The sequence below is a fragment of the Mustela nigripes genome, chromosome 10 (genome assembly GCF_022355385.1).
Source record: "Mustela nigripes isolate SB6536 chromosome 10, MUSNIG.SB6536, whole genome shotgun sequence".
Classification (NCBI taxonomy): Eukaryota; Metazoa; Chordata; class Mammalia; order Carnivora; family Mustelidae; genus Mustela; species Mustela nigripes.
This window is the reverse complement of record NC_081566.1, coordinates 37,065,960-37,082,213: the sequence shown is the minus strand read 5'-3', so window position 1 is coordinate 37,082,213 and position 16,254 is coordinate 37,065,960.

Here is a 16,254-nt window from a genome sequence, read left to right as displayed (position 1 = left end):
GAGCTCACTGTCGCATGTGATTGGTGTTAACCCACTAATAACTAACATCTCGTTGGAGTCCACTGAGGTCACTGATGGACCTTAATCTGTAGATTTTGTGAATTTGCTCCTTAGAAAGTATTTATTTTCATTTATTTGTGATCCCATCATCTTTTTCTTGCTTAGCTTATGTGTCCCCTAAGTACCAATATCACCACCCCCTGCATTTGTTTACTTAATATGTCACTTTGAGTAAAATATATTTGTATTAGATTTTGAACATCCTCAGAATGTGAATTGTTTGAAGATTATTGTTTCTTGAATTCTCTGTGAAATTATAACTCCATTCATACTTTAGTTTATTAATTATTCACTATATTCCTTAATGAGTCTATCATTCCAAATATTTTCATATTTTTATGTAGTGATAAAACTCTTTATAGACAACTAAGGTGCAATAGTACAAAGTAATTATCAACTTAACTGTTGATTTCCCTTTTTCCAAATTTCATATATGTCAAGAATATGGGTAGTAATCGTTCCTCCTCGCTTTTAAGTAGTTAATTTAAAAAAAAAAATTTTGCATCATGGTTCCTGGATGAATTTTATTTCTTCTTTCATTTGTTACTGTGTCCTGTGCCTCATACAATTATTCCATAGGCAAAATTTCTTAAGTTCACATTTAAATAGGTACTGATATTTTAAACATTTAGATGCAGGAAAAATCCCGATGTCCTTGAAAGTGTGTTGTGAGAATTGGCAGACATAATGTACACATCTAATTGATTTTTAACAAGTGCATTTTGAAAATAAGTACAAGTAAATCAGCTTCTCTTTAGTACATGCTTCCCATGTACTAGACATTTCTACTACAATGTTAGAGTTTTTGATTTGAACTCCCAGCATTAAGCTACATTTTCTTCTTTTATCATTGTCATGCTGTTCATTGGATGTTATGCTGGCAAAAAGAAACTTCCCTTCAGATTCTGGTATAATGTTTGTGTCAACCTGTAGATTTAATAAATTAAGAAATGTCTTTAATTTTACATAACATTTCAGGGATGTTTCTGCAGCTCTAAACTGGAGAGTTGGTTTTAAAATCATGTTGAGCATTAGCCAAACCGCTCTGTCTCTTCCTCATTGCCAGCTTTGCCACATGTGGTGGCAAAGTTGCCACATGTGGTCCTTTCTAACTGTACTTGAGGAAAATGCACAAACAACGTCCAGTCTGGTGATATATCAGCTTTCATGGAAAACATGCATAATGCTATATGTGTATGGACAAATTTGACATGAATATTTACATGTCCACATAAAGACACACATTTATAGTTTAACCTTCATGACCACAACTGTAAAACATGAAAAATCATAGTCCTGTAAGATTGACTTTGAAGCAGAAAAAGCTTCATATTTTAATACTTGTTTTTCTCTCAGAAGAACCCATGTGCAGAGAATTAAACTGCAGAAAGGATTCACATTAATACTGAATTTAATCTTTTAAAAGTAATGATGGGAGTGAAGGATGGTCATGGGGAAGAGGGAATAGTGTAATAGAGCAGGAAGCATGTAAGAGCTTTATGACCCTTCCAGAAAACACTTGGCCTTCTTTCTTTTTTTTATTCTTATTTTTTAAAAGAAAGTTGTTATTTATTTATCTGAGAGAGAGAGAAAGAGAGAGCATGAGAGAAGAGAGGCAGAGGGAGAGAGAGAAGCAAACTCCCCACTGAGCAGGGAACCCACAAGGGGCTTGATCCCAGCACCCCGAGATCATGACCTGAGTTGAAGGCAGATGTTTTAACCAACTGAGCCACCCAGGCACCCCAGCTTTATTTATTTTAAAGAAGTAAAGGCAATAGTTAAGTTTTCTAATGCCCATGCAGTACTTACAAGTACAGTTTTTTGAGCACTTGTCATATGATCCTTATCACCACTGTACAGGGGAAATGTTGTTGCCCCCATTTCACAGACGAAAAAATGCAAGCTTGAAGACTTGTCATGATTTGCAAATGTAGTACATTAAATAAGGGACATCTCCAGGAACCAAAGGCAGTTTAATGGGTTTCAAAGCACATGGTTGGCCCTCTTCATCATGATGCATGCTTAATATTGATCATGTTTCAGTCTTTCCCACTAGCCTCATTCATGATGATTTCCTTTTTTAAGATTTTATTCATTTATTCGATGGAGAGAGAGAGCACAAGCAGGGGGAGCAGCAGACGGAGAAGCAGGCTCTCAGCTGAGCAGAGAGCCCGACTTGGGACTCCATCCCAGGACCCTGGGATCATGACCTGAGCGGGAGGTACACACTTAACTGACTGAGCCACCCAGGCATTCACCATGATGATTTTCTTTTTTTTTTTTTTTTTAGATTTTTAGATTTTATTTATTTATTTGACAGAGAGATAGAGAGCACCAGGCAGAGGGAGAGAGAGAGAAGCAGGCTCTCTGCTGAACAGGAAGCCCGATGTGGGGCTCGATCCCAGGACCCTGGAACCATGGCCTGAGCCGAAGGCAGCTGCTTAACCAACTGAGCCACGCAGGTGCCCCCACCACCATGATGATTTTCTAAACCACATAGTTTTTCTCCTTTAGACTCTCTTCAGGCATTACTCATTCAACAAACGATGATGGATCACCTGATGTATGATGTGCTACACCTGTTCTTCTGGCCTGGAAAATACATTCCCTATTTAATTCTCACAGAGGAAAATACTCAACTTTTTTAGGCCACAAATTCCTGTTCTTTCAATATTTTCTGAAATATAGCAGTACGAGATAATGAACATAATCTGAGAACACTCTAAGTATTTATGACAAAGTCTAAAGAGTACATTTTACATTCCTAGTTTGCCCAATTGAGAGGCCATAAATCACAATTATATCAAATATTTTAGCCATAAAAAGGGATATATTTGTGTCTATAAGAAGGTAGCTTGTTTCTTCTAATAGAATGATCCTGACAATTTTATTATAAGCTTAGTTACATAAAGGACTTTTCCCTCCCTTTTTCTGCTAATAAAGTGCTTTTAGAAATAAATTACTTCAATTTCCGTGTAATGGATGAGGACATTAAGCACAATCTTGTGAACTGTTAATCATGCCCGCAAGTCACTTATTTTTACCTAGAAATTATCTCATAAATTTTGAAATTGGGCACTGGCTACTAAGTTTAGCTGTATTTCTCACGGTAAACCATAATAAATGGATGTATTATACTAAATTAAATGATGAACAATTGATGCTTCTCAGGATCTCCTCTATCAACAGCTTTATAATGTTTAATTCCAGTGGATACCCTGCTTACCTCAGAATTGAATTAGATCCTACATCTTGTTTCAGTGGAGACAGGAGTGGACATAGGTATTTTTGTGGAGACAGAGATTTAGAAAGAACTCTCTTTCAAGTTTACGGCAAGTACCAGAGAGTGGGCTTTATGGTGGCCTTCTCAGAATGATTGGCAGAACACTGTGGCACTGATTTATCAGATGAACGACCTCCAACACAGTCAGGAAGGTGGGGAATCAGGAGGCTGTGGATTGAAGCTATTGAATATGAGAACGTGTGGACTTGGCTGTGATGTGGGGATTAGATACCCAGAATCAGGCCCAACACCCACAACCGTATAGGTATTGGAAACAGAGTCTGGCCATCACTGCTAAGAGACCATTAATATCCAAAAACTAGGCACTAGATTACTATGCCAGAAATCCTGATTACAACCATGGTTTCTCAACTTCTACAAAACTTGACATTGGCATCTCTGTGATTTGGCAACAGGAAAGAACCAAAACCTCAGTAAGTTGATTTCACCTCTTTGTGCATCTAACTGGAGAGTCTTATTTTCACTGCTGCTCCTGTTTTCAAGGGAGATGGTGACTGTAATGTTTAAAGTTAACATATTTTATAGACGAGGCGGATACACAGAGAGAATGTTGAATGCTACTTTAACCCCATCTAGTAGAGATCCTGGTAACTAGTGCATCTTTGTAAGTAGTAAATGGAATAATGTTTAAAGTAGTAATTATAAAAGTGTCCTTATTGAGAAAGAGTGTTATAAAATATTAGGCTACATCAGTGACCCAGACTCTGAAAAGTAGCCAAAAGTTTCCAAAATGTTATATATGATTTGAAGAATGCATGCTTAAATAAGCTGGAGCATATTTAAAGACTTTAGAGTTCATTTGAAGATTTCTCTATGATACATTAATGCTAGAATAGAAATAAGATATTTTGTTTTGTTTTAACTACAAAATATGCTACTCTGTTGCCACCAGGTTTTCTTCTGTCTCTCTGTTCATTCCCCTTGCTTTAAATAATATTTATATATCTTGATTCCAAAATTAATATCTCCAGCCCAGATCTCTCCTTTGCACATCAAACTGACAGGCCCAAATTCCTGTTCGACATCCTCTCTTAAATGTCTCTTAGGTATGCTCTGAAAATGGAGATCTGTTGATTTTCCCAGTTTAGGGGTAGAACCAAGCCTATTTCTGTCTTGTTCTCCATCTCAGTACATGTTACCACCTTCCATCCAATTACAAAAGAAGCAACCTGAATTTCCTCTCTTGTACACTACATTAAGCTCATCACCAATGCAAAGGGTAATCTTGACTTATTATCCTAAACATGCTTTTTTCCAAGTATACCTCATCCCAATGAATGTAGATGCTATCTACGTCTAACTGATTGCTCAGGTCAAAAGCTTAGGAGTCATCCTTGACCTCTCTCTTTCTCTTATATCACACATCTAATCCATCCACAAAACCAAAGTGTTCTGTCCACAGAATATACTTCAGATCCATCCCCTTCTTCATCACCAATTTTGTCTTAATCCAAGCATTCATCATCTCTCCCATGATCTAAAGAAATGACTTCCAAACTTGTTTTTGATCTTCTACTTTCGACCCCTCCAAACCATTCTTCAGGTAGCTGGTATACCTGAACATTAAATTTAAAATCCATTAAATGACGGGCATTTTAATTATCTAGAGTCTCAGACTCTAGGTCTAACTTATTTAGAAACAAAAGCAAGGTTTTTTTTTTAGGGTTTTATTTTAATTCCAGTTAGTTAACATACAGTGTTACATACAGTTTCAGGTGTACAATGTAGTAGGGGTAGTAATTCAACACTTGCATACATGACCCTATGCTCATTAGGACAAATGCACTCCTTAATCCCCATCACCTGTTTCACCCATCCTCCATGGTTCTCCCTCCAGCAACCATCAGATTGTTCTCTATAGTTAAGAGTTGGAGAAACTAAAGCAAATTTCAGCCTTTCTGTGTCTCAATTACCTTATCTGTAAATCAGTATAATATTTTTTTACACTTAGAACATTATCTAATAAGGTGAAATGAGATAATGTATAGGAAAGCATCCGGAAATGGATTCAAGAACCACAAAATATAGGGGGTTTGAGTCAAGGGAGGGCAAAGAAAAAAATAACATTCATTGTGAGCCTGTGATACAAAAAATTGTCTGGAGAAGCGTATGTTAATTTTTAATCCTCAAAACAAATCAGTTGGGTACCTTTGATTTGCTGCATTTTTGTAGATGTGTACTCCAAGTTCATGGAATGCTTGATCTCTTTTGTTTAAACCTGAAAACAGCTTATGTCTATTAAAAAGAAAACTGTTGAAGCCCTGTCTCTCTATGAAAATGTTATGATGACAAATCTAAAATTAATAATAATAATAATAATAATACATTTTAAAAATCACCACCAAATAACTTACATTAACATACATGCCTACCAGCTCTGCTTAGCCCCGTTCATGTATGTAAGTTATATTTTTATTTACATATTTTTAAAGTCAAGCTAGCATATAAATCCTACATTATAAAATGTTTAGATTTTTATGGTAAAAAAGTTACTTAAACATTTGTAAGTTTAGACTTACTCCACTTCAAGGGAAAATAAAAGCAAAAATACCCAACTTTGTACAGCAGTTTCCCAGAGTTGTGAATGTCACACAAGCACCGTGATGTGTCACATATACATGTATTTTGAAACCTTCCAGGAAGGGAACATGACTTCATTGCGAATATTTTAAAACTCTGTTTATACTTAAACAAACACAAGTATTGTGGGCTGGAATGTAAAATGACTATATATTTGAGAACTTGAGACTTTAAAGACCTTCTGGGCTTCTGACTCTCCGGTTTAAGTTAGGACCCGGGGAGGGAGGGGTACACACTCTCTTGCATTTGTGGTCAAGGAAGTGCATTAGTCAGCTCTCACAAGCTCACGCTGCATTACAAACAACTCCAAAGCTCAGTGCTTTCCTGCCCTAACTGCTTATCCTTCACATTAGACAGTGGTTGCTGTGGGCAGGCTGCTGTGTGTTTGCTTCTGGCCAAGGGTGAGGTTCAGGTTTGCTTCTCCTCACTTTTGATTTTGGTAATTAGACTGCAGGAATAGCCTTGCTTGGCATGTGGAAGAAGGCACAGGAGCAAGAGCACTGGCAGAAACCCGCTCTGCTTTTACAAGCTCCAGCTCCACATACCTAGGCAGCTCCACATGCCTAGGTATGTGGAGACCATCCCACCAACACCTACTCATTGGATGACCCAAGTCACCACCACTAGTGGGAAAGGGATGCCTAACTGCCTTGTAAGGAGATGGGGGCAGTGAAAGTTTGGGAAAAACAGTTCAATCTACTTCAGGTACTTAGGAGGAAAATTCTTGGAAGTCCTAACATACATTGTTTTATATTCATGGAAGCCAGTGAGACTGCACATATCGATCCCCACTTAAAAAATCAAGGAACTGAGTCTCAAGGATGTTAAGTGGCTTGCTAAATGCCAGCATCTCCAACTAACTATCCAGAATAGTTTTTCAAGTGCACCATAGAGTAAATGGAATGCTCACTTTTGTATACCTTTTAGTATTTAGCACAGTTGCGTGTGTATGGTGTTGACTAGATTTTAGGAAATAAAGCTCATTCTTTCATTTAGCCATCAAATATTTATTGATAGTTCATCTTGAGTAAGCTACTGTGCTAGGTACTGAGGATAAATCTGTGAATAAGACAAAAACACTCTTTGCCTTTGCTGAGCTTTATGTGAAGTGGGAAATAGTTCCTTTTTAAAATACAGGATATTGTCACCATTCTTTTACTCATACTTTGAAAGTTCCTGAGGAATTTATGTTAGCGTAAGTCTATTTATCAATGAAAAGGATTAGGAATGTTGTATACTGTTTTATCATAGGGAATGATGAACTAAGGTAAGAGCATATTCTAGGATCCTTGGGGGTTCAATCTGCAGAGTCATTTCCCTAATTTACAATATTCCCCATGTTATTCTAGCCCCTTCTATGTGAACCTTTGAAGTTTTTAGTCTTTCCTGGAAAGGTGATCAGTATTTACTTCCAGATCTGTATACTTAAAATGGAAAATTAATGATCAATAAAATAGTGAGATGTTGGCTGTGGTTTGCCTAGAAATATCTTGTGTGTCCTCAGGGAGGCAGCAGGAATCAATGGCTACAATTGCAAAGTGGAAACTTAGGTACTAATCATCACCTTGTTACTAAGATCCCTCAGGGTCACTTGTTCCATTGTGGAATCCTTAAATTGGGAGGTAAGAAGAGGATGGAGCACTTGTTAAACCTTCTTAGGTATTATTACTAAGGATTATAGGTAATACTTTTCTACCTCTGTTGTACTTTCTTTGTATCACATGTTAGCTCTTTTTACACATTTTTTTTACTACACACTTGACTCCATACTTTGTGTGTGTCTCTATAGATATACACATTCCAGAAATAAATTATTCACAACTATACTTGGTTCTGATGGTCATTATTTAAACCAGTCATATTCGAAATTTTGACTAGAAATATTTCTAATCAATATACAAATTAAGATAAAAAACAATCACCTGAGTGGCTCCGTCAGTTAAATATCTAACTCTTGATTTCTGCTCAGGTCAGATCAAGATCTCAAGGCCCTGAGATAGAGCACCATGTCTGGCTCTGTGTTCAAAGGTATGGGAGGGTTGCTTGAGATTCTCCCCCTCTCTGTCCCTCTGCATCTACACCCATCTTTCCCTGTTGTATTAGAGGAAACATTTCCTCTCCCAAAGGACCTCTCAAAGCCAGGTCCTGTAGTGTTCGTGACTTGACACCACCCCACAGAGACACTGTACTATTTCCTCCTCCTTTGCACAGGCCATTCTCCTCCTTGATAAGAAAATAAATGTGACCAAATCACTAGCATCTTTTTAAAAGATGTCACATAAAGAGAGGGAAATGTTAATCCTGCCTATGCCTCTATTCTCACCACATTCCTCTCATAGCCAGTCTTCTTCAATCACCTGTCGTCTGGTCTCTTGCCTTGGCAGTCCTTCATAACAGATCTCACTAATGTCAACAATGATTCCTTGGTCCTGGGGCCTTCACTTCTTCCCACAGAAGTTGACAGTCGGCAGGAATGAGTGTCCAAATACCCTTCTATGAGACAGAGTACCTGAAGCTGTCTTGCTGTAAGGCAGAAAGTTTTTGCTTTATATTTTACCTGAGAAATAAAAGGAACTCATTCATTATACTTACACAGCTATCTATGTTTACTTAAATAAAAAGATGATTCATACTCATTATAGAATGGAAAAATGTTATTAACATTTATTCATCGTATCTAAAAATATATTTTTAGAACCTACTTTGAACAATCCACTGGAGATTAGATAAAGAGGAAAATCCAGCATAGGTCTTTGCCTTCATGAAGGTTATAGTCCCTAGTGGGGGCAGAAATTAACTAGTTATACAAATATAAAGTTACAGTTTTTGTAGGTCCATAAAGTGCTGTGCACAGTGCTATAGAACATTGTGGATCAAATTTTAAGTGTCCTTGATGGAAGGTTCTATGCACTGAAGAGTATTAAGCGATGCTTTTTTAAGACTATAATTTGATATTAGTTATTACTTAAGCTTTTTAAGTTGATCGTTCATATTTTATTCTATTTCTAAATCTAGCTAATTTGAAGAGTTTTAAATAGGGTATAAATTAATGTTTGGTTTAATTTGGAAACTTAATTAAACTCATCTAAACATTTTAAGCTCCATTTATGTTTATTGTATTCTACTTCCTTTTAAAGTATTTCAATTGTGGGGCGCCTGGGTGGCTCAGTGGGTTAAAGCCTCTGCCTTCAGCTCAGGTCATGATCTCAGGGTCCTGGGATCGAGCCCTGCATCGGGATCTCTGCTCAGCAGGCAGCCTGCCTCCCCCTCTCTCTCTGCTTGCCTCTCTGCCTACTTGTGATTTCTGTCTGTCAAATAAATAAATTAAAAAAAAAAAAAAACCTTTAAAGTATTTCAATTATATAACCAGCAAAACCACAAACAAAATCCACAAGCACTGAATAATGTCTTTAAATATAATAAGAAGAAACTGTAAATGAAAAAGAACCTTACTTTTTCTTAAATGTTTCGATATTAAGTATGCACTTAACACAATTTAACTTTAAAATCCTGTCTAAACCAATAATCAATGATACCCTTTAAATGGATACTACAAGTCTGACTTGTTATAAGAACAGGCTGAAAATTCTAAAATATTGTAAGTATATAAAAACATGCTTAGATTTTTTCTTTTATTACTTTATTGCTCCAAATTAATGCACTCAGTTATGACTATATTTAGCTCTTTGTAAGGCAGTTGCAGAGGGAAAAAAATCATCTCTACAGATAACTGAATGCTTTCATGTAGCAGAACTTATAGCTTTGGTGGGTCACCAATCTTTTAGTCCTTTGTCTTTTCACCTGCCATGTAGCAAACAGACCAAAAACCTAATAACCTATCTATACTTCCTTCTTTGTCTACATTTGTATATTTTAATTAATTTATTGTGTTCTATCTTTTATAATGTTTCCTTACAAATTCATTGTTTTCCTTATATTCTTTGTAATTTTGCTTAGCAAAATTATATTATTTTCCTGATGGTGATTGCCTTTATAATTCTGTATTTATTTTGTGGAATACTGAAACAATGTCTCAATAGAATAAGAAAAGGCAAGCTATCAAGATGGATTAAGAATGCAGGGCAGGATACAAAATAGAAGAAAACTGTTCAAAGAAAGTGATCTAGAAATCTGTTTAGGAGTTTCTGATGTTTTGGTCCAGATGTTAACTGTGCATGAGCAGGTGGAAACAATGTGAGGTCTGAAAAATGGTGACGGGACTGTGAACTGAACAGAGACCTCGCCATGTTGGGAGATGTAAGATTTCCAATGATCCTGAGTAGAGAGAACACACGGAACCACCCAAGCATTTAACTGAGTTCCCAGAATTGCCATATACTACAAACAAGACTACTCTAGTCCTAGAAGGAAGTCTACTATAAAAAAACAACTGACATCCCTCAAGAAGATCAAGCTCATCTGCCAGTGTAGCAACTGCTTTCCAGAACTAAATTCAACACTCTGGTTTTCTTGAAAGGAGACAGTTCTTTGTCAGACTCGCAACAATGTATCCATCTGTAATACCAGCACACAGTTTTAAATTACTGGACATGAGAAGACTTAATAAAATGTTAGTCTCTAGCAGGCAATGGCATTAAAATGTTTATTAAAATGAGTTTGAAATATAAAGAAGAAGATACACATAACAAGTGAAAAGATGAGGAATAGAAGCAGAGCCATGGAGACTATAAAAATGAACCAAATGCAAATCCTAGAACTGAAAAGCACAATAACTGAAATGAAAAATTCACTAGGTGTGCTTAACAGCAGATTGACGCTACAGAAGGAAAGATCACAATAGTAATTATGCAGCGCAGTAGTAATTATTCAAATTGAAACTCAGTGAGAAAAAAAAAGGCTAAAAAAAGAAAATGAGTAGAGTCTTAATAACCTGTGGGACAATAACAAGCAGTTTAACATATATGGAATTGAATTCACAAAAGGAAAGAAAGAAGAGATTGGGACAGAAAATATTCAATATATATAAAATATTCTACTCTTGGAATAGAAGTTGCAATAAAAGTCATTTACCACCTCCTTTCTTGTTCTGTCCATTTTCTTGGAATATTACCACCCCTTCTTTCCAATAGAAAGCTCCCCCCTCTAGTCATTGTGGGTAAAGAATTGCCAGAAAATGCACTAGATTTCCCCCCGCCTTTCTCTGTTGTTTCTTATCATGTAGGTCCTCTCTGACTCACTTGATAATTCTTACTGAACTCCTGTTTTAATACATGTAAGGCCAACATCTGATATAGTAACTGCAACTGTAGTTGCCATCTCATTAAATTATAAATAGTCCATAACCCACTGCCATTTTCCAAAACTCATCTGTCTTTTGTGCTGCTTAAATTGGAGAATTCAAAGTCGATGTGACAGGAATCCCCAACTGTACATTTTTCAAGTCTCTGATAGTGTCACTAATCTCTGTTATTTCCCTAGCTACACAGAATTGCTTGGGATTTAATAGTTTGGTGAAGAGTGGAAGTTCCAGAAGCTTCCCTCACCCTTGCATAACACCGTCTCTCTCAATCTATTGGTTAGAGAGACAACGTGAGGATTCTGCAGTTTTGCTGAAAATACTTACTTCAACGAAACACTGGAAGCACTGAGGATGGAGTTATGAAGTGAGTTTGAGGACCCAATGAGCTTCCTATAACATGAGTTCAGATCAAAAGTCCATCATCAAAGTATCCTCAGAAGCACCGCCTCCTGACTGAGAGCCCATGGAGGCATTCTAGATCCTCGGAAGTCAAAACTACCTCAAATTCAGAGTCCAGTAATACCTGAAAAATGTAATATTCTTGTCTTCCCAGTGCAGAATTGTCTGGTATCTAAAGCCAGTTTGGGGGATAGTTAGTGGCAAATTTAGAAGATGCATTCTGACTATTATTGGTGGATCTTCCTCCAGGGTATTTGATTCAAGGAGCTATGGCCTGTGAATTGGTCTGGAAATGGAGGGAGGGGTCCAAAATTCTCTATTTTGGTATCTCATCTCAGGCTTTTACCATGAATTTTCCCCTAGTAACTGAAACAAAGAATATTTTTGTGAATGGCCTCATTCAGTCCTAAAGACTATCTAATCCGTTATTCCATCCCAATGAGACCCATCTGGTGAGGAGGCGCTGCCCGAAGCCTATCCTGGTGACCACTTTCACCTGGAATTACTGTCTCATTGCCACTACCTGGATTGACTAACTTCTTGTCTTCTTGTTGAAATCAACTCTGGAGTATGGAGTCTACCATCAACATCTTTGGTATATAAAAAATCTCCACTAAATTATTTTTCAAACATGACAATTCACCCCCCCCCCAGTTTGTTTGTTTGTTTGTTTCTTTCTCTCTTTCCTTCTTTTAAGGGTCTGGATGAAGGGAAGGGCATCTAGGTCTTTTAAGAGGGAATATCTTCTAAAATCTTTACTCAATCAATCTCTGGCATCTCATCTGTATTGTGTGTGGTCCACTTTTGGATCAAACCAAACTAGGAAACAATTCAAACTACTCACAACGGCTTGTGCTGTCATGACTAGATTCCCTGGTAAGTACACCAAAGCTTATAAATTCAGCCTTGTTTAAAATCATTTCTCCCTTCCTCGCTCTATCAACTCAGAATTCATTCTCACATGTATTTCTTTGAGATTTGCCTGCAAAAATCAGCAAATTCTTGCATTTTTTTTCCAAGAAGAGCTAAAGATATGGCACTGCCTATAAGCTTCAGCATCAACCCAGTTTCTTTTCTGTATCTTCAAGTCATGGTGTGTCAAAACCCCCAGATGCACACAAATATGTAGCTACACATGGCAACCCTGTTTATTCACACTGTTTTATGTGCTTTGTCTTGATAGCTAAAAACTGATGCTGTAGCCACTGAGAAATGCATGATCTGATGCAACATGTATAGCTCCCTCTTTATAGTTATGGATTAAATATTTGACCTGGCCTTTGTAAAGCATTTCAAGAGTCATTATTTATCACTATATAAATCATATAATCCTGGTTTTTAGTTATTTTCCTGTTTTTATTACCTCTACAGTAAAAAAAGACAAAAACAACAACAAAAAAAAACAAAAACAGTTTAATGCAGAGTTATTTGTTCCAACATTTTTCTGCTCACAAGGCAGAATCTGACCAGCAGAGCAAGCTTTCCAAGTAGCTAGTTGTCCTTTAGCTTTCACTCTTTTCTCCATCTTATTTGAAGATATAAACTCCAACATCACATATTTAAGACACATACGTTTGCAACATTTGGAGAAGCTGCCCTTCTCCAGATCTGTATTACATCACATTCCTACCCTATACTCCAGTATACAGAACTGTTTGCTGATTTAGGAAAGTACCAGGCAGCTTCCTACTTCCTTACCTTTGAACATGCTGCCTCAGCCCTCTGGGGATGGTGGTTGCCTGTTCACCTTTAATAATCTTACATAACGACATCCCCTGACCGTCTTAATGGGAAGGCAGCATTGAACACACTCCTTTTATGTAAGGCCATACTGTATGTCAATTATTTTGTTTGTATCTTTCATCTGTCCCGGGTAAGTGCCTCTAAGGCTCTCAAAATGTAAATACATAAAGAAGTGGCTTAAATGAAGTGGGTAAATTAGGATTAAGCAAAATTAAATAGGAAAATGAGGATTACACCTTCTTGAGATTATAACGTTATTACAATAAAACACATTAAAAAATGCAAGTAGAGTTTCCTAAATTTCTACGTGCTTTCAAATCCTGAGATGTGTTTTAGTCTTGCTTCTGAAGCCTAAGTCAGTGGGACACAAATATGTTGGGGAGGTCCTAGGATTTTGATGGTTATTCTGTTTGCCAAAGCCCCAAAACCAGACTCCTTTCTCCCTGCTGGGCCTCAGGAAGGTGACCTCTGTGTAACGCACAGAGGCCGCTGTTGCTCTACGTTGGATAAAACATACATCTTTTCCCTTTTTGGCTGCTCCTTGTGGTAGTTCACCAATGCAATCCACTGGCTAGAGATTGGAAACTGGGAAGAGATCAGGGTGTTTCTTGCCCTCTCTCGCTGATTCAGGCCACATTTCCAGCATGGCTGGAGCCTCTAGGACTGCAGCTCTCCTGCTGTAACTTGTATCCGTCCTCATCAGAAGTCACTGCAGTGTTAACAGAATGTCTTCTGCATTCTTTAGGCCAAGGGTGATGGAGGCTTCTCACTTTCTAATCTCTGGCTGCTTCAACAAACCTTGTTGGTTGTTCTCATTCTGTTCACACACTTTATTAGAGTCTCTAACAATTTCAGTTATGTTCTATTGCTAGCCTACACCCTGATTGGTACAGAGAGTTTCCAGTCTGCTTATTGCTTTATGGTTCAGCTTAGGCTAATGTAAAGGCGAATATAAGCCTTTACTTGTACTTCTTTAACACTAAAATGCATTATTAATTTATCTCTTGGCTCCTAAAATGGAAACAATTAATTTATTTATGACCTGGGGAGATATGAAAATAATTTATAACTTTTCCCCCAAAAAACCATGACATCTTTCTTGGGATAGATGAAAATGTAGATGAAGCTTTTTCAAAAATAATAAATCATAACTTTAGAATATATCTCTCAGAGATTAAATTATGCTGCCTAAATTACTTTTTTTCAGAGTTCAATTATGACATATTTTCCAATTAAACATGATCGGTGAAGATACCATATGCTCTATTACCCCTGTTGATGTTGATCAGTAGCAGGTCAGTTAATATTCGTGCTTAAAAGGCTATATCAGTAATTATCTTTAATTTTAGGCTGTTAATAAGTTCCAATGCTTATCAGAATTGTACTTTTTTTTTTAATTATGTAACTACAATTAGTGATCATTCGGAAACCATTCAGTACCTGTTACCTGATAAAATGTACTGAACTTGATTCTTAATCACTCAGATCAGGAAAGGAATTAGCACAGGCAGTCCTTGCTAATTCCTTTCCTGATCTGTAGTGTGGGACTGTAAACACACACAAACTGAAATTGTACAAAGCCATTTTAATAACCAATGGGAAAATTATGAGTTTTCCATAAAGTTTTAACTTTTCTTTCTAAAATATTAGAAATTCTTCCTATCAGCTATAAATGTATGGAGAAATGAAAATAAACAGTAAACTTAATGTTTATTTAGGACTCTGTAATGTAAAACATGAGAAAAATTGAGAATTAAAGTATTTTATTTCCATCATAAACATCTTATTAATAGTAGTTTGGATAGTGCTTGCTTTCTCATAATGTAATGTCTTTTCTGTGCCTTAGTGAACGGTCATATTCCTTTCTAAGTTCAAATCAACTTCCAACGTTTTATCTTTTGCATTTTCAGAGTCATGAAATACCTCCAAGAATCCCTTTAATGTAAAGTTTTCCGCTTCCTCTGGGACATCTTTTCCACCTCCGGCTCCCTCTGGAACATCTTTATTCTTTTTGTCATCCTTCTAGTCCTTTCCATTTATGTTGATACATTCATCCTATTAAGCTCCTCTGACTACGTGTGTAGAGTCTCTTCCCATAATCAGGTATTTCTCATATACTTCCATCTACTCAGATTTCACAGCAAGCATTAATATTTTTTATTGTTTTAACTGAAATTTCGTCTTGGTTATCTAATTCCCTCTTTTGATGATTTGCCTTGCAGAATGCCATGTAGGTTTATCATGACGAGGCAAGGAGTCAACACTACTGCACACTTTCCTGTCTGTGTGTGAACAGAATAACAAATGAGTGACAGACCCTGGAAGAGGCAACATGTTTGGCCACTGACCGTGATTTGTATCCATGATTTATGTAGTGATTTGTGAACTAAAGAGCCAGCAGCAAAGGGTGTACTTTATGCAATCATTCACAGTTAATATGCTGTGGTAACTGAAATTTGAACCATGTCATTCGAGGTGCATGTTACATAACTAAACCATGGTAACTGAGACCAGTGCATATTGGAACCTCAATGAATGACTGCCTAGATCAGTTTGGATTTTAGTAGAAGACTCTTTGTCATTATTTAACATTGTTTAAGTCCCTAATACCTACTGGACACAGCTTAGTACAAAAGTCACAATGATTTGTGATTTCAAAGAGAATTTGTTTTGGAATGAAAACTAATTAATATATTTTTCCTTCTTCAAACCACATATCTTGGCAGGCTACACAATAGCTATTCCAACAAATATTACCAATACCAGAACAAAACCCTAGCCTCATTTCCTCAATCACTTGTTTTGGACATTAATATAATGTCCAAATATATAATATAATGTGAAAACTAGATTTAAAAATTGCAAGTAGTTTGGGATGTACTTTCCAAGCCTACTTTATGCTGTTCCA